This window comes from Girardinichthys multiradiatus, chromosome 14, assembly GCF_021462225.1.
Source record: "Girardinichthys multiradiatus isolate DD_20200921_A chromosome 14, DD_fGirMul_XY1, whole genome shotgun sequence".
NCBI classification, from domain to species: Eukaryota; Metazoa; Chordata; class Actinopteri; order Cyprinodontiformes; family Goodeidae; genus Girardinichthys; species Girardinichthys multiradiatus.
Window position 1 is genome coordinate 39639757 of NC_061807.1, and position 19054 is coordinate 39658810.

At 40.3% G+C, this 19054-nt stretch overlaps 1 protein-coding gene and 1 long non-coding RNA gene across 10 annotated transcripts in view; one reads left to right on the top strand and one right to left on the bottom strand.

Annotated features, from left to right (window-relative positions):
• nrxn2b (neurexin 2b) overlaps positions 1 to 19054 on the bottom strand; it is a 960343-nt gene that overhangs the window by 53014 nt on the left and 888275 nt on the right. The gene's annotated exons all lie outside the window — the stretch shown is intronic.
• Positions 1 to 19054, top strand: part of LOC124880400 — a 74370-nt gene that overhangs the window by 48090 nt on the left and 7226 nt on the right. The gene's annotated exons all lie outside the window — the stretch shown is intronic.

The following is a 19054-nucleotide window of genomic DNA, read 5'->3' on the forward strand; positions in this document are numbered from 1 at the left end:
TAATTACCCAGAGCAATCTTTTTCCTCTGCCGATCTGCACTACTTAACTTTCTCTACCCTCTTTTTTTCTCTCGCTCTCTCTCCTTTTCATTACTTTCTTGACTATTTCTCTCTCTCTCTCCCTCTCCATCATCCCATAGCCACAGGCCAATAATTTGAGGTACCTTCCAACTGTGCAGGATCCAATCAGATGGAGTCGCAGAGCACCAGAGGCCTAATAAGAACCAGTAGAATTTCACCAGTGATTAGTGACTAAGCTGGCTGCCTTCAGTTCCTACTTGCTAACCTGTCTTGGCTGTACCTTTCTGTGCAAAACATAATGACAAACCAAATCTATAAAATTTCATAAAGTGTCAGCTATTCCTCAGTTCACGTCTATATCCCAGGAGCACAGGTGCTTGCATACAACCCAAACAGTAGCTGTGAAATAGAATATTGGAGTAAAAAGCTTTTTGAGACTTTAACCCAAACCTGGAAGTAGATTCATCAGAGGACCTGATTTATTTCCACTACCACCATACATGTTGCGATAGCCTGCTGTGGTGATCACTTGTACTTGTATCAATCTGCTGGAGGCTTCTGTGGCAGAGTATTGTGTAATTCCCTCATCACTTTTGCCCAAAAAAGCTCAACAAGCTGAAAAACCAAAGGCTGCTTGTCTCCAGAATCCTAACAGTGATGGGGCTTCTTGCCAGCTCTGACAGGAGCTTTGCCCCTCATGATGATCCATCATGTTCAGCCCAGTGAACCATTAAAGCTACGCAAGACTGCCTCTCTGCTTCTTGTTGGGAGGCCCAAGCTACTGAAGTGAAATCTAGTCTATGTTCAGTTAAAGTCCCTCTGCCTCCAGCCATTTGTCTGACTACGGCGTCTTGCGCAGAATGCGCTGCTCTCCTAGCCTAATCCATGTACTCTTCCTTTGCATTCAGCTACTTTTAGAGTGCTCTCATGTTGCTTTTGCCAAAAGGCAGAGGTAGACTGATCTTCTTGGCTGCTTCAATCTCCTTCTCCTCAAAGTGTCTTTATCTTCCCTGTTTATTCACGCATGGCTTTCTGCTCCGACGCGATGAAACTTGCAAAGACAAAGTTGGATGCTGAACAGACAGTGGAGGCATATGATTAATGATAAAAAGAGGAAGGATGGAATAAGGAACAGAGCAGAGAGCTGTGTTAACCCCTTTTTCTTACACCATTTATCTGAGATGTAAGAACATCTTAACGGCTCAGCTGGAAGAGCTGCTGCTGACCTCACTGCTACAAAGACTTTCCCCTCTGTCAATCCACAGATCTCGTCTTTCTAGTTTTCTGTCTTAAATATCCAGCCTTCATGCTGAACAGGTCCTTAACTCTCTTCCAGAGTGAAAACAGGGTACGGCAATAGCATAGTTACTCTACTTTTTCCCTTTTGATTTATAATTTGCTTTAGGGGCTGCCTTATTCTACCTATGAAGAATATGGTGACATCTGAATGTATGCTATGAAAGCCTCTGTGTTTTCTAAAATATTTGGACATATGGATATTTAAGATCAATTAGAACAATATTGGAAAATTCAAATAATATAACCAAATTATTAAAACTGACAACAATTCTTTTTAAAATGATTTTTAAAATGTAATAAAAACTGCAGTTCATGGAGCAGAATAAATTAGGACACAACACATTTACCACCATTTAAAATGGTAAAAGTTACACAGAGGCATATCACATCTCCTGCACATGGCTATTCAGCATTTGATGAAAATTCAGACATTTGGTGTCGTGATTGTTGAAGTGAGGGTTAACACTATGCTGAGATTCAAAAAACTGTGTAAGGACTTCAGAAAGAAGGCCGCAGCAGCTTATGAGTCTGGAAGGGGACTTTAAGATGTCTCAAAGAATATGAAATCAGGCATTCCACTGTCCGGATAATAGTCTACAAGGGGAAGACGTTCAAATCTAACTGCCAAATGTCCATGTATTGTGCATGCAGGTTCACCCTGTGAGCAGACTGCAAGATGCTAAAAGAAATCTCCAAAAACCCAGCAGTCTTGCTTTTGCAGATGTGAGAGTACTTCTCTGTACGATCAGAAAGAGAGTACACAAATTTAACTTACATGTTTTTTTACCTCCACCCAATTTCTTCTGCTTTGTCTCAAACCATACATTCCCTTCCATGTTTATCTTCGCCTCCATTCTTACATTAACTGCTCCTCTCACATGGCTCTTTCCAACTTCCTCCACATAGTTGTCATGGTGGGTCAGTATGCGATGACGTCTCTCCAGCCCAGCTAGTTAACTGCTGCTCTTAACCCAATACAGCCTTGTTTAACCAAAAGCTCTTATTGTTTGATGTGACTCCTGTCCGTTTCATGCCTACATTATAGACGAATTACAATCATTTGAAATCATCACCTAATTGACATTATTTTCAGTCCAGTTCATTTTTTTGCTTAAATTTGTCTTTTTGCACTGTGTCTTCTTGGAGCCACCTTTCTGTCTGGATCACTGATGAGGCTTCAGCATACAGTAGATGATCATCTGAAGTAAGGTTTTGAAAGGTTCTGTGTTTGCTCTGCACTGGATCTTTCTCTTTTTTAAAGATACAAATTTTAGAATCCGTTCATCCAGGTTTTTTAGGCTGACAGTTTCTGCCACATTGTTTTCTCCTCCAGTCTCCTTACACATTTTCCTTTTCCGAGTGGTTTTAATAAAACACTGCACACCATGTCAAGATATGCCAAGCTGTCAGCTAATCGCTCTTAAGAAATCACCTTGTTAGTGTAAAATACTATTTTATGCCAGTCAAACTGCATTGCCTTTGACAGTTTTATGGATTTATTGAAAGCAATTGGAACAAATTATGTGTTTCTGTGACAGACTGCAACAAAGTGCCTAAAGGTATAATTTAAGATGGCTTTCTGTAAGTCGTTTGTTATGTGCAGACAAAAGATGGCTTAATCTATTCATCTGAAGAATTATTTGCTTTTGTGAAAAACAGGTTGGTTTTATGTGGCTTAAAAAAGAAAAAAGTCCTTTATCAATAAGTAAAATGCAGCTCCACTACATAAAGGCTGGTTGAAAGACCTTCATAAAGCTTACAAATCTTCTGCTAAGTGGATCTTAAAAAACAGGCTTACCTCCTTGGTAGATAAATGTAAGAACACTGATTCTGCACTCTATACGTACCTATATATGTGGTTCAATAGCAACAAATAAACAGCATACTGAACTACACATTGCACTTGACCACTAAGAAGCATTTTCTCCCTTGCACTCTCTGCTGGTGTGTTTTTGGAGCAGCTTTTAAAAGGGCAGCTGGCTTCTTGTAAGAGGGGGATAAATACTGCTGGCGCCCCCTTACTGACCAACGCTGACCTCCCCTCTGAGTGTTTGAGGGCCATGTTCAGCAAGAGCAGGGTAGGAATAGCTCCGGACATCTAAAGTAAAGGCACATTTCAACTGTGCAATTCATTTTGTGTGCTTCAATTCTGTCTCTCCTGCAAAATACACAACAGTAAACAATACATTTAGAGCATCTGTTTGAAAAGTGTGGCGAGGGGGGGTCTCTGCTTTTCCAAAATTCATATCAGTTCATAGACTTCTTTCCTTCTTTAACCACCTTCATTTAATGTCTGAAAGTACAGAAATAATGGGTCGAAACTTAATCACAAGTTGTTAAACTTTAAAACTGTTGCATAGAATACAAATAAAGTTAAGACAAAATGTCTGCAAATTGGAATTCTTGTTATTTACCTTAATGTGTGTGTTTTTATTCTAATTTTATTCTAACTATTTCATGCTGTTTGCTGTCACTGTGAGTGAGCCTCCGTGTAGTCAAGTCAAGTCAAGTCAAGTCAATTTATAGAGCAACAAGGCACAAGGCACTCAACGTGCTGTACATACGGAAAAACATTACAATGATACAGAAAATCAAACAGAGGTAATTAAAAATAAATAAATAAAGAAAATTTAAATAAAGAAAATACAATGATGGATAAGAAAACGAAAGGAAAATTGGACTGAAAACTTCATAACGTTTAGATAACACATTCAAAGGCCAATCTAAACAAATAAGTTTTTAATCTTGATTTAAAGCAACTTTTGGTTTCAGCGCTTTTACAATTTTGTGGGAGTTTATTCCAGATTAGTGGAGCATAAGAACTAAAAGCTGCTTCTCCATGTTTGGTTCTGGTTCTGGGTATGCAGAGTAGATTTGAGCCAGAAGACCTGAGAGATCTGAGTGGTTGATACACTGACAACAAGTCTGTAATATATTTTGGTGCTAAGCCATTTAGTGATTTATAGACTAACAGAAGTATTTTAAAGTCTATTCTCTGAGCTACAGGGAGCCAGTGTAGGGACTTTAAAACCGGGGTGATGTGCTCCACTTTCTTAGTTCTAGTGAGGACGCGGGCAGCAGCATTCTGGATCAACTGCAGCTGTCTGATCGACTTTTTAGGCAGACCTGTGAAGACACCGTTGCAGTAATCAATTCTACTAAAGATGAACGCATTAATTAGTTTTTCAAGGTCCTGCTGAGACATTAATCCTTTAATCCTGGAGATGTTCTTTAGGTGATAGAAGGCCGACCTTGTTACTACCTTTATGTGCCTCTGAAGGTTCAGGTCTGAGTCCATCACTACACCCAGGTTTCGAGCCTGACTGGTGGTTTCTAGCTGTATTAACTGAAGCTGTGTGCTAACTTTTAAACGCTCTTCCTTTGGTCCAAAGATTATTACTTCAGTTTTGTTTTGATTCAGCTGAAGAAAATTTAGGCCCATCCATGCATTGATTTAGTCTAAGCATTTACCCAGCGCTTGAATGGGTTCATGGTCACCTGGTGACATCGTAACGTACAGCTGTGTGTCGTCTGCATAGTTATGATAACTTATGTTGTTGTTTATTAAAATCTGAGTTAGGGGGAGCAAGTAGATATTGAATAGGAGGGGCACTAAGATGGATCCTTGGGGAACGCCACATGTGATTTTTGTGTAAAGTTACCTACTGACACAAAAAAGTCCCTGTCCTTCAAGTAGGATTTAAACCAATTGAGTGCTGTACCAGAAAGGCCAACCCAGTTTTCCAGGCGCTCTAATAAAATGGAGTGATCAACAGTGTCGAATGCTGCACTAAGGTCCAATAATACCAGCACTGTGGTTCTGCCACAGTCTGCATTTATACAGATGTCATTGAACACCTTGACAAGAGCAGTGTCTGTACTGTGGTGAGCAGGAAGCCTGACTGGAAGACATCGAAGAGGTTGGTCATTGTTAGGAAGTTGTTTAACTGCTGAAACACAGCTTTTTCATATTATCAGTAGGGAGATGGGAGAGTTCTGTGCGGTCTGGGTCGGGGTCTGGGGTGAGGGGGGTTTACCGGGGGTGTCGGTCTGGGTCTGGGTTTGGGGGGATGGGGGTATAATGGGGGGTCCACTTCTCCTGTGGATTTTGACGGGGAGACCTTTTGTGATGACCTCTCTTTCTCAGCCAACTGGCTGATTGTTTCTGCTGGAGCTGTTGGAGGCAGCGTTATCATTGTTGTTGATACTCCATGTTCTCTGCTGAAGGTCGAAGCTGATGGCGGATTATTTACTGAGTAGAAGAGATTAGATGTGAGACGTCTGGCTCCTGGCTTGTTCAAACAGAAACCATCTTGCTTGAAGAGTTGTCTTTTTTCCTGAACGCATTGATTCACTTAGGGACACAAATTACAGTTGGTAGAAACACGTAAAGCCCCCCCAAAAAAATCAATGAATCAATGCTGAATTGTGTTACTATACTTGACTATTGAGACACGGTATCAAAAGCCATCCTGTAGTGAACCCCGCAGAGAATGCATGTCCAACTAAAAACTTAAAAGTAACTTCACTGCGGGAGAAAAAAATGGACATTTGGTGGGAAGGAAAAAGACTATCCAATCAAAACGGTTTGAGGTTGGAGTCTGATGTCTGACCCCTCCCACTATCCGACCCCTCCTCATTCCTTGTTTCTCAGCTGGAACCTTCTAAAATAAAAATGCCTAAAACTCCCCTTGGAGTCTCCAAAACAACTGAATAAATTTGTACTAATTTGGATTTTCGCAGTGTGTTTGTAATGTGATGCTACTACAATAAAGGAGGAATTTATTTTAAGGCCTTTTACACACTGTTACCAGGGAGGGAAGTACATTTGTCCTCATTCGTACAAACTCATTTGCGGAAGCTTTGTGTTGAAAATCAAAAAGTTTAAAAAGTGGTGGCCATAAAAGAAAAGAAATATGCTGCAGGTTCCTTGATAGAGGAAGTGTCTGAAAGAAAAGAAGGCAATTACAAAGTTGCTCAGAACCAAGTACTTGCTATTTGTTGATGTAATGACTGTTTCTATGAATTCATTGACGACTGAAAACCATTTCCTATTTTTTTTTCCTATTTCTGACCTGATGATTACTGGTCGGAGCCAATAATTGGCTGATTGGTTGATGCATCACCGAAACGTTGGGGGATTTTGATACAAAATTGAGGACATAAAGTAGTTATTTTAGTCTGCTCTCTGTATTCACTTATAGAAGTGTATGTGTCATGATGGCTTCCCAACAGTCCTGTGTGAACTAACCTTAGCTGTCCAACAGAAATAGGATGGAGTGTAGAAACTGAAGAGGTCTGACTCTGAACATTGACTCAGCTGCTATGTTGTTGTAAATTGTGGATCAGAAAATAATCACTCTCTTTGATCCATCAGAAATTACTATTCTTAAAGAATAAAAGAAAATGGTGAGTGAAATTGCACTATTATCATGTTATACAAAAGCACCGCTGCCTGTTTATTTGCGGCCGGTTTGCTGTGCTTAGGGTGACACAGAGCCGCTTTTATTGAGCCAGTCTGCCATTTTGGGAATATGAGAGGTAGGGTGCGCCGCCAACTATTGCTGCAGGAGCCATCGGGGACACCTGACATATGGAATTAGCTGCCTCGGCGCTCCCCTCCGACACTTTCTGTCTGCTCTCTGTCCATCAAGCGCACGCATGCGTATACACACCAACACCAAGGCACAAAATCATCGTATATAGCCAATGCGCTATGTGATGCTTGCTGTCAGACACATGCACTGTCACACGTAGGATCAGACACGGACCAGACCCAGACTCCCTCAGGACAACAAACATCACTTCGGGGACATCAGACGATGTGTTGCTTTGCCATTGAATGTGCCTGACCCGTGACGGCCACGTTTGCTGTCAGCATCTTGTCTCTCCACATCATCTGCTTACAAATGTGGATCTTAAACGAAGCCTTTTGAGGAAAACTATAAAACTGGCTTTGGATCTGGCGGACATTAGGAAGTGAGGCAATCTATTTACATACCAGTGTGTGTAAGAATATATATATATATATAAAGAAAATACAATGTATCACCATCTTCTTTTGTCTCATTTCTATCAACTCTGTTAACCTTGTCCTCTTCTTTCCCTCTGGGACCATTTATTCTGCGCGAGCCAAGAAAAAATAATGCAGGTAACTTTGTGAATGTGCAAAATATTGAGGCAGGCCTCACAATGACATGGTATGCCAATGAGACTGAAAACAAAACTGGCCCAGACTGCGTGTATTGAGTTTTTTTTTTTTTTCCATGTTTGGGGAATTAGAAAAATGTCAAACGTCTGCTATCTGGATCGAAGGAACTTTTTTTCACATCACAGAAGCTCCTTCGTTCTTTTAATTTGTTATATATAACCCTTGTTTGTAGGTGTTTACCAAGATCTGAAGGCAGAAGATCTAACAATAATAAAACACAATAATGCTTCTCATCTAAGTGAACTCTGTCTTGCAAAGCTCTATCCAGTTGCCATCAATGTGTGATTTATTCTAGTTAAGAAAGTCTAAGCTGTCATTATGAGTCATTATTATATTATTGTGAGTTATTTAAGCCTGACACCCTGTATCTATGTTTGAGGCTCTTAATGTCAGTAAGAAAGGAAGTCATTATTTTTGTGTTTACTGACTCAGTAATTAAATACTTCTCTAAGGGCTAACTGGTAATATTTGGTTTTAAAACAATTAAAGAAGCCTCCATCACTGTGGCAGCTTTGGATACTCAATAGATAAGAAGAACCAATGACAGGTTGAGAATACTGCAGCTGGCTAACCTTTAGCCATTAAAGACTGTAAACACAGCATATGATTCATAGCTGCAATTAAATAAAGGGCTATTTCACAGTTTCTAATTTGTTTAAATTGATGTTGATGAAACTCGAGGCAGCTAGATAGGGTCGTCACATAAGCCTGTAAGGTCAACCACAACCTGGCAGTCGCTACCCTCCTTCTCCCTTGGTTCTTTTATTTATTTTTAAATAGATTCAGTTTTAAGTTATTAGAGTGTGTGGTCCTTGTGCAAACAGTAGTTGTCATTTTGTGCAACTATTTTCAGTGGTAAACCATGGAGTAAACCACGTTTGTTTCTTTAGTAAGTGTTTTTCTATACGTTTGGTTTAGTTTCATACTCTTGTCATTGGTTTGCATTCAATTTAATTTCCCCTAAAGGCTGTCGGAGAACTAAAGGTTAAGTGTTGGCTGTTTTCTGTTTAGTGCAAATTTATCTATAGATCACACATACTGGGCACCATCTAAGTTTCAGTGCATCTCACCTTTAGGATTTGTGCTATCACAGATGGTAAGGTGAGGTCATATGCTTAGAGCAGTTAGTTGCCTCAGGTGTTGGTAGGGCTGCATATTTGTTGGTAGTCAGTGCGTCAACACCCACCATCCTTCACCGCTGAAGACTAGAACGGAGATTCTGTTAGGTAGTGAGAGGTAATGCTCAGTTTTTAAATGTTTTTGATTCGTGCAATTATTTAAAGTGGAACTAAACCCCAACTCAGCTTTTTTGCTGATAAACTGTATAAACTGGGCCTGTGCTATTATACTTATACTTATTACTATAAGTTACTGTGCTATTTTTTTAATTTTATGTTAACTTCTGCAAGATTTGTTCTAAAAACTTCTTAGTGCTGCCCTCTTTGGGTTGAATGGCAGCTACTGCAGTTAAATTTTCCTATTGGTTCAAATGGTACAGCTTGGTACATGTCTACATCACAGCCCCGTGTTTGGGTATAAAACCATCTCACTCAGACACGTCCCAGAGTCAGGAGTCGGAATTACAAGCTTTTATCATAGCATTTTATGCTTTGCACTTTTGAACATATGCTTTACTTGGGATACTATAAATCAAGATGTAAATGTAAATTTTCTGAAAGCTTGTTACTGCTTTTAAAGTCAGCCCATGTTAGCAATGATGTTGCTAATATCACTGTACCACTCAGAAAACGGACCCATTCTGTCCTCCACTGCCCCGGCAGCTGCGGTTTTGGTCATCGTTGAGCCAGCGTTTCGAGCCACGGGCTTGAACTAATAAGGCTCAGGTCCGCTGAGCACCATAAAGCCTCCCTTAACATCTGGTGAAGAATGGGATAAAAAGAATCCACAACCTGAAAAGATCCATCCATGGCGAAACTACCGGAGTCACTCCAGCTGCCACTTTCCCTCGTCCTCCTGACCACACCCACGCTTAAGTCAAGTCAAGTTTATTTATATAGCACTTTTCAGCAACAAAGCATTCAAGGTGAAGCACATAAGGAGAAACATTACAATGATGCAGAAAATCAAACAACAGAGGTAATAAAAAAGAGAGAATAGAATAGAATGATGGATAAGAAAACGAAAGGAAAGTTGGACTGAAAACTTCATAACGTTTAGATAACACATTCAAAGGCCACTCTAAACAAATACGTTTTTAATCTTGATTTAAAGCAACTTTGGGTTTCAGCGCTTTTACAATTTTGTGGGAGTTTATTCCAGATTAGTGGAGCATAAGAACTAAAAGCTGCTTCTCCATGTTTGGTTCTGGTTCTGGGTATGCAGAGTAGATTTGAGCCAGAAGACCTGAGAGGTCTGGGTGGTTGATACACTGACAACAAGTCTGTAATGTATTTTGGTGCTAAGCCATTTAGTGATTTATAGACTAACAGAAGTATTTTAAAGTCTATTCTCTGAGCTACAGGGAGCCAGTGTAGGGACCTTAGAACTGGGGTGATGTGCTCCACTTTCTTAGTTCTAGTGAGGACGCGGGCAGCAGCGTTCTGGATCAACTGCAGCTGTCTGATCGACTTTTTAGGCAGACCTGTGAAGACACCGTTGCAGTAATCAATTCTACTAAAGATGAACGCATTAATTAGTTTTTCAAGGTCCTGCTGAGACATTAATCCTTTAATCCTGGAGATGTTCTTTAGGTGATAGAAGGCCAACCTAGTTACTACCTTTATGTGCTTCTGAAAGTTCAGGTCTGAGTCCATCACTACACCCAGGTTTCGAGCCTGAATGGTGGTTTCTAGCTGTATTAACTGAAGCCGTGTGCTAACTTTTAAACGCTCTTCCTTTGGTCCAAAGATTATTACTTCAGTTTTGTTTTGATTCAGCTGAAGAAAATTTAGGCCCATCCATGCATTGATTTCTTCTAAGCATTTACCCAGCGCTTGAATGGGTTCATAGTCACCTGGTGACATCGTAACGTATAGCTGTGTGTCGTCTGCATAGCTATGATAACTTATGTTGTTGGTTATTAAAATCTGAGTCAGGGGGAGCATGTAGATATCGAATAGGAGGGGCCCTAAGATGGATCCTTGGGGAACGCCACATGTGATTTTTGTGGTCTCTGATGTAAAGTTACCTACTGACACAAAAAAGTCCCTGTCCTTCAAGTAGGATTTAAATCAGTTGAGTGCTGTACCAGAAAGGCCGACCCAGTTTTCCAGGCGCTCTAATAAAATGGAGTGATCAACAGTGTCGAATGCTGCACTAAAGTCCAACAATACCAGCACTGTGGTTCTTCCACAGTCTGCATTTATACAGATGTCATTGAACACCTTGACTGTGGTGAGCAGGAAGCCTGACTGGAAGATATCGAAGCGGTTGGTCGTTATTAGGAAGTTGTTTAACTGTTGAACCACAGCTTTTTCAATAATCTTACTGATGAAGGGTAGGTTTGATATAGGCCTGTAGTTCTGTAGTAGCAGCTTGTCCAAGTTGCTCTTTTTCAATAGAGGTTTGATAATTGCTGTTTTCAGGGCCTGGGGGAAAAAACCTGACAAAAGGGACGTGTTTATTATTTGTGTTAAATCAGATGTTATTACAGGCAAAGCTTTCTTAAGGAAAGCTGTGGGTAAAAGATCGAGACAGCAGGAAGAAGAGCTTAGTTAGTGTACAATTTTGTCAAAATCAGTTCTAGTTGGAGACAACTTTGGTACTGGAGTTGATGTGGATGTGCTGACTGCCCCTCTGATCTTTTTGGTTTTTTCAGTGAAGAATTTAGCAAATTCATTGCAGGTCCTGGTAGAGTGGAGTTCAGATGCTACAGTTACAGGAGGGTTTGTTAATCTGTCGACCGTGGCAAATAATGCATGAGCCTTGTTAATGTTTTTGCTGAAGATCTCAGAAAAGAAGGATTCCCTTGCATTTTTCAGTTGTAGGTTATATCTGTATAGTCTCTCTTTATAGATAATATAGTGAACCTGGAGTCCAGTCTTTCGCCTCCTGCGTTCAGCTTTTCGATACTCCTTTTTTCCACTTCTGACTAGTGGAGCACTTCTCCATGAAGACATTTTCTTCCCAGAGACGACTTTCACTTTAATTGGAGCAATTGAATCAATGATGTCCGAGATTTTAGAATGAAAGTTATCTACCAGCTCATCTACAGTGTTACAGGACCAAGTGGAGGTAGAAGAGTAAATCTGGTTAAAGGTTTCAGGAGCACCATCCTTAAAGATGCGTTTTCTTATCATGTCTCTTTGGCAAACTGAGTCATGGCAGATGATGCTTTCAAAAATAACAGAAAAGTGGTCAGATAGAGCAACATCAGTTACAGATACCTTGAAAATGTTTACACCTTGGAAATGTTTAGACCCTTAGTGATGACCAAGTCCAAAATATGTCCCTGTTTGTGCGTTTGCTGTTTAACATGTTGAGTCAAACCAAAATTTCTAAGAGTGTCACATAGATCTATTGCACTTCTGTCTTCAGGATTGTCCATGTGAATGTTGAAGTCTCCCACAATAATTAAACAGTCATAATCAACACATATCACAGATAAAAGCTCATTCAAATCACTGATAAAGTTTGTTTTGGACTAGGAGGCCTGTAAATATCCAAGAACATTGTTTGGACTGGGCTCTTTACCTGGAGAGCCAAATATTCAAAAGAGTCAAATTTGCCCAGAAATACTTTTTTACACTCTAATAAATCTTTAAACAAAGTGGCCACCCCTCCAACCTCCACCTTTTCTTTGTTGTATGCTCTCACAAAGAAAATTGTAGTTTGGAGGCGTCGACTCCATCAGAATGGGAGCTTCATTAAATTCATGTAACCATGTTTCTGAATCCAGTAAAGCAAAACGTGGGCTCAGTGGGGAGATGGGAGAGTTCTGTGCTGTCTGGGTCGGGGTCTTTGGTGAGGGGGGTTTACCGGGGGTGTCGGTCTGGGTCTGGGTTTGGGGGGAGGGGGGTATAATATGGGGGTCCACTTCTCCTGTGGATTTTGACGGGGAGACCTTTTGTGATGACCTCTCTTTCTCAGCCAACTGGCTGATTGTTTTTGCTGGAGCTGTTGGAGGCAGCGTTATCATTGTTGTTGATACTCCATGTTCTCTGCTGAAGGTCGAAGCTGCTGGCGGATTATTTACAGAGTAGAAGAGATTAGATGTAAGACATCTGGCTCCTGGCGTGTTCGAACAGGAACTATCTTGCTTGAAGAGTTGTCTTTTTTCCCAAAAAATATTAAAGTTGTCAATGAAGTTCACAGATGTAGTAGCACATGTTTTTTTCAACCACTTCTTAATCATCAGAAGTCTCAAAAAAATCTCATCTCCACAGAAAATCGGTGCAAAGGGTCCGCTGAGAAACACCTTGATATTGAGACCTCCAACAATATTCAGAAGACAAGTGAAATCCTCCTTCAATCCTTCAAATTTTTTCTTAGCCACGTCATCCATGGCTCCACAAAGTATAATAAGGTTTTCTAGAGACGGGCGCTTTTCTATGATTGCAAGAATATTCTCTGAGATATTGGACACCACGTTACTGGTACCAATCATAACTTCTGTGTTTTATTTGTTGCAGAAGTTTTTAATCCCATCCACAGCTGCGTTGCCCACTATTAGGGTTCTTGGTCTGGTGGGGCTCTTTTTCTCTGGCAGCTTAGGAGAAGACTGTTTAGAATGAAGGTTGATCTCAAACCTTTTATTGATCTCAGAAGATGGATCATTTTCCTGGTTTTCATTCTGTAGTGGAGCAAATCTGTTTTGGAGTGGTATTCCATTATTTCCTGCTGTCTCACTCCTATCAGTTGTTGTTACAGCAGCTCGCTGTCGAAGTCTCCTTTTCCCAGGGGAAACGGGGGCATTTCTCTGTAATTCTGGCCATTCTAATTTATTTAATTGCTGAGATCTTCCAGTGAGTCGGCCACCTTGATTTTTTGGGCATGCGCATAAAACATTCCAGGAGGGTCAGCTGGTAGGTTTATTCTCAGTGTTCTGATTGCCGGCTGAGTTGTCGAGCTGGTTGTCATCAATCATCGTTGTACCCCATATTCACCTCCACATTCACTTCTAGTCAGTGGATTTTCATCTCCAAAACAGCCAATTTCTGTGGTGAAGGGAGCTTTTTGTGCTGATTACCTGGCGTCAACTTGTCCTTCCTTCGAGTTCAATTATAAAAACATCAAAATGCTTTAGAAAAAAAATAATAATAATCCTTGGGAGTCATTGGTAAGAAGTAGTTTTAGTCCAATATTTCTGTAATTTTGAGTAAAATGTTTAAAAAAATAAACTAAAATTGTGACTTGAGATTGATGCACGTTACGCTCACTTTTAGTGTCGTACGTTGTGGTTTGTAGACCTTGATGTGAAATGTGAGCCCACAATGAGGAGAAGAGGCAGAACTGTCACCCTGGCAGGAATGAAATGAATCATGGTTGGTACGAAACGTCCTGCAGTAGACGCCACTGTTTTTTAAAACTGCAGAGGTACAAAATGAAAAAGGATCAAAATGACCGGTTCATACTTGGAGAGCAGGCTGAGACATAATTAGTTAAATATGCTTCTCAGCAGTGTTTGCACCTCTCTGTAAAGCAACAGGTATGCCCAACCAGATGGTTCTCCTTTTGTGTTGTTCAGAAACTGATACATGAAGTATCATGTATCATGTATGGCATGTATCAGAATTATCCTGTATAGGATATTTCAATAGCTGCACTAAAATGTGAGCAAATATATTTGATTGAAATAATTTGATCTAATTTATTTGCAGTTATTGTTTTGTGACATTTTTTTGGGGGGGGGGGGTTTATATGTTTTACATTTTATTTCCAGTATAATTTCTTTTTTTCCAGATTGCTGAAGGATACTCAATTCCTTTATTTATTTACATTTATTTTTCATACATTACTCTATGTTAGAACTACTTTGTCAATTATTTTACTGGAAGGTGTAATTATCGGCTTTAAGAAAAAAACATCATGTTTCAAGGCAATCCATCATTCTGTACGTGCACGAAATGCAAATGTTTTTTTTCTCTATATTTAATGGATAATTGTTTTAGATGATCGTTATTGAACAAATGATTATATGCTTTTCCATAATCGAACAGCCCTGTTGTAGAATTTATTCAAGATTTTTTGACCAATTTCAATTGCTGGTCTACTGCTTCTTTGGTGAAAATCTTTCGTTTTATTCGTGTGACTGTATTGTGCTCATATCCAGAAACAACCATGGATCACTTTAAACACGCTGCACTTGTCGCAGCAGTTATTGTCTAAACAATAAGTTCAGTGTTGAAGTGAAACCTGTAAAAAACTTTGATTCAAGTAAAGTGTCATTAGTGTGGAGTGAGGTTAAGGTGCCAGTTACAATCTTGCATGATACTTCATCCTGGGATCAGTTTTATCTCTTCAGAAACTTTCCATACCAAAGTTGGGTACAGGCATCTATGCATTTCATGTTCCTGTCATGCTTTATTCAGAGTTGCTTATTGGTGAGCTACTAAAGGATCTGCCAGTGTCCGGTGGTGGTCAAAGTTCCTCTGGTTGTTTACACACACCAGGATGATTTATGTTTTCTAAATTCTTTGATCATCTTTGGTTCAAAATCTAGAAAAACGTATAAAACCCTAACCTTAACTGCACTGAAGAGGGATTCTTTGAAACAGTTTCAGGTTTATGAAACAACTTAAAAACAACTTAGAATATTATGAATTAGTCAAACCTTGACTGCATTTCTATTCCTGAAACCAAAACAGTTGTCGTGTGTGATTCTTATTGAACCCAATATTATGTATCATCTCGTCTTATGAGCTGGATTTCTCATTAACCCCTTTATGTCCACCTCATTTATCAGCAAGGAAGCGTCCGCCTTCACCCTTCCATGCACTCTCTTTTCCACGCTCCTTTCCACCCTTTTGCACCTTAGCCTCATCTGAGACTTTGCTCTCTGAATGTGTAACAAATCTGTTTTCAGCAGGATGCCACTGAGCCAGAAAGTGAAGATGGTCCTTTAAAGCAACTTTCCCAAAATGGTTTGGGCGTGACTAGCTCATGAAAATGAATCGAAGCTCATCTGATTTTGTACCATAGTCCTCATAACCTTCTCAAACGTCATTCAAGCTCCAATCCCCACTGGGCCGAAACAAAACTCATCAGATGAACCAACAAACAAAAAGAAAGTAACAACCTTCAATTGTTGATTAGTGGAGGAAAAGGAAAAACATGTTTGATGAGGACAATAACAGCGGTGGTGGTGGTGGCAAGGGGGGTGCGGAAAGGAGAGGGAATAAAAAGAATACATTATGTTATGACTTTAAATATTTTGCTTCTAAATTCAGACAAGACAGAAGTTGTTGTCTTTAGACCGGAGTCTTTAAAAAAGAAATTGCTTAGTCAATCACTTAACCTAGATGGCATTAAATTGACCTTTGATAATAAAGTAAAAAACCTTGGTGTTATTTTTGACCAGGACATGTCATTTAAATCCCATATTAAACAGGTTTCTAGGATTTCCTTCTTTCACCTCCGGAACATTGCCAAAATTAGAAATATCCTGTCCAGGAGTGACGCTGAAAAACTAGTCCATGCATTTGTTACTTCAAGGCTGGACTATTGTAATTCTTTACTATCAGGATGTCCACAAAATGCAGTTAAAAGCCTTCAGCTGATTCAAAATGCTGCAGCAAGAGTTCTGATGAAAATTAAAAAGAGAGATCATATTTCTCCTATTTTAGCTTCCCTTCATTGGCTCCCTATTAAATCTAGATTGGAATTTAAAATTCTCCTTCTCACATATAAAGCCCTTAATGATTTAGCTCCATCATACATCAGAGATCTGATTGTTCCATATGTTCCTAACAGAGCACTTCATTCTCAGACTGCAGGTTTACTGGTGGTTCCTAGAGTCTCTAGAAGTAGAATGGGAGGCAGATCCTTTAGTCATCTGACTCCTCTCCTGTGGAACCAGCTCCCGGTTTTAGTCCGTGAGGCAGACACCCTGTCTACTTTTAAGGTTAGGCTTAAAACTTTCCTTTTTGATAAAGCTTATAGTTAGAGTGACTTAGTTTATCCTGAGCTATCTTCCTTATTTTTTACCTCCGTCTTTCTCCCTCCCTGTTGGTTGGAGTAAGGGGGAGTCAGGTTTAGCCTAAACCAGCTCACTTATGGTTGAGGTGCCAACACACCCTCCATTTCTGCTACCTGTATGACCCCTTCTCTTTTCCAATGGTTATAATCAGTCTGACAGAGAGAGTTATCCCAATCCTTGTGGTTTTTAGTATAACAAGGCCACCAGTGGGCTCTAGATGGACAAACTTCATCAATGTATTATTTTACTTAGTGCCCCTACACGTGGCCCGTTCTGGGGTGGCCGGGCTCTGGTACTCGGTGGTTTGGTCTGGCCTCCCCGACGGCCCCGCACTGTTCCAGACCCTTTGTGGGGTGCCTTGAGACGACATTGTTGTAAACAAGCGCTATATATAAATAAATAAACTCAAACTGAAACTGTCTCTGTAGTTATCCTGCTATAGGCTTAGGCTGCTGGAGGACATAATGACCACTTTCACCCTCTTCGCTACATTCTCACACTACTCTCCAATTTTGCATTATTTGCTGTTATTTCAGTTTTTAACTTTATGTTCTCTTTCTTTTCTCTTCCTAGAAGCTACACCTGGCCTGACTCTGTCTACCTGTGACACCTTTCTGGAGAGGGGAATTGTCCGAGCTTCTGCTGGCAACAACTTAATGCTCACCCTCTACCGATGACCCACATGGCCCTGTCTTTCAGTGTTTAACCTTTCTCTCTCCTAGATATAGCAATTGACTGAGCTTAACTGTAGCTAACTGTATGTGCTCTCTTTTAGACTCTATCCTTGAAAACTGGCTCAGAGTTTATCTGTTCTTTCTTTCTAGATGAAACGACTAAAGGAGCTACATCTACTAACATTTACTTTTCCTTCCCATAGAAAGTACTCCTGGATCAGTGCTCCTTTGTTCTCTTTGTGTCTCTGCTCTGTTCTCTCTAACCCCCAGTCAGTCGTGGCAGATGGCTGCTCACACTGAGCCTGGTTCTGCTGGAGGTTTCTTCCAGTTAAAAGGGAGTTTTTCCTCTCCACTGTCGCTACATGCGTGCTCAGTATGAGGGATTGCTGCAAAGTCAACGCCAGTCACTGTCCACTGTCTCTACATGCTCATCCAGGAGGAGTGAATAATGCAAGTCACTGACTGGATGTAATCTGCTGGGTTTCCTTAGATAGAAAAACTTTTTATCCAATTTGAATAAATAACTGAATCTGACTGCACTGTTCAATGGTTGGGACTAATTGGAATGTATGTACCTGACTTTTGTGAAGTGCCTTGAGATGACATGTGTTGTGAATTGGCACTTAATAAATAAACTGAATTGAATTGAATTATGTTCTGTGCATTCATGTTTCTTGATAAAACAAAACCTTGATCCGGATGAAGACATTTGGTGTTAACATGCTCCTCTGCTGTTCTTCTATAAGCAGTGTGTTCTATCTTTGGAGCATTTGCTGTGGTTAAAAGGGCTGCATTTCCATCATAATAAGTGAAAAGAGTGAACTGTCAGAAGGCGCTTCCTCCTCTGGCTGTGATGCATGCCCCTCAGTCTGGCCTTGCTGTGCTGATGGATGAGCAGCAGAATATACTTCTCTCAATGCCAAAACTGAGCCCCCAAATATGGGATCACTGCTGTGGCGACGAATGTCACAGTCTGTCTGCTCCATACTTTGTGTCAACAAGAGGAAATATCACAGCCACATTAGCAGCGCTCTCCCTTTGTGTTCGAATAAAGCCGTTACATGGAATGCATTTTTAGATAATGGAAATGAAAGGTGATATTGATGGGGCTGGAAAAGAGGGTGAGAGAATTCCTCCATATTTGTATTCAGGTCGCTTAGTTTCAACATCATCATTAATGCAAGCTGAGAGTCCAGCTTACCCTGGTGTTTACCATATGCAAACTCATGTTGGGAGCAAAAATAAGAAGCGCTTTCCTTTGAACAACCACGTACAGAGAGGAAACACATTGGAGAGAGACATTTTCTTTGAGCTTCTGAATCACCAGAAATAGGCTGAAAATTCAAGCAGAACTAGAAAAGCATGATTATGTTTTAATGACTGGTGGGGGAATTAACACACTGCCAGCTATGACTCATAGGGTGTTTGCTCTCATTTAAATGTCATATGTGGCATGATGTTGAGCTTTCCTATATGAGGAAGCCAAAGCAGGATTTAGTACCGTCACCTCACATTTTCAAAAGTTTCTCTTAAAGATTTTGCTCAGCTTCGGCCTGGTATATTAGTATTCAGCTGACCTCCATTCAGTCCTGCCCCCACTGTGCCAGCGGCTACAATGGTAGACTAACTGCACAGAGCTGATGCTCTTAGATGGAAGATTACTTGCCTGAGGAAGGCTGTTTGGTTCTTCCTGCCTTTTGGACCAGAACCTGACTTAATCGGTTTGAATAAAACAGGAATTCTCTGAGGTCA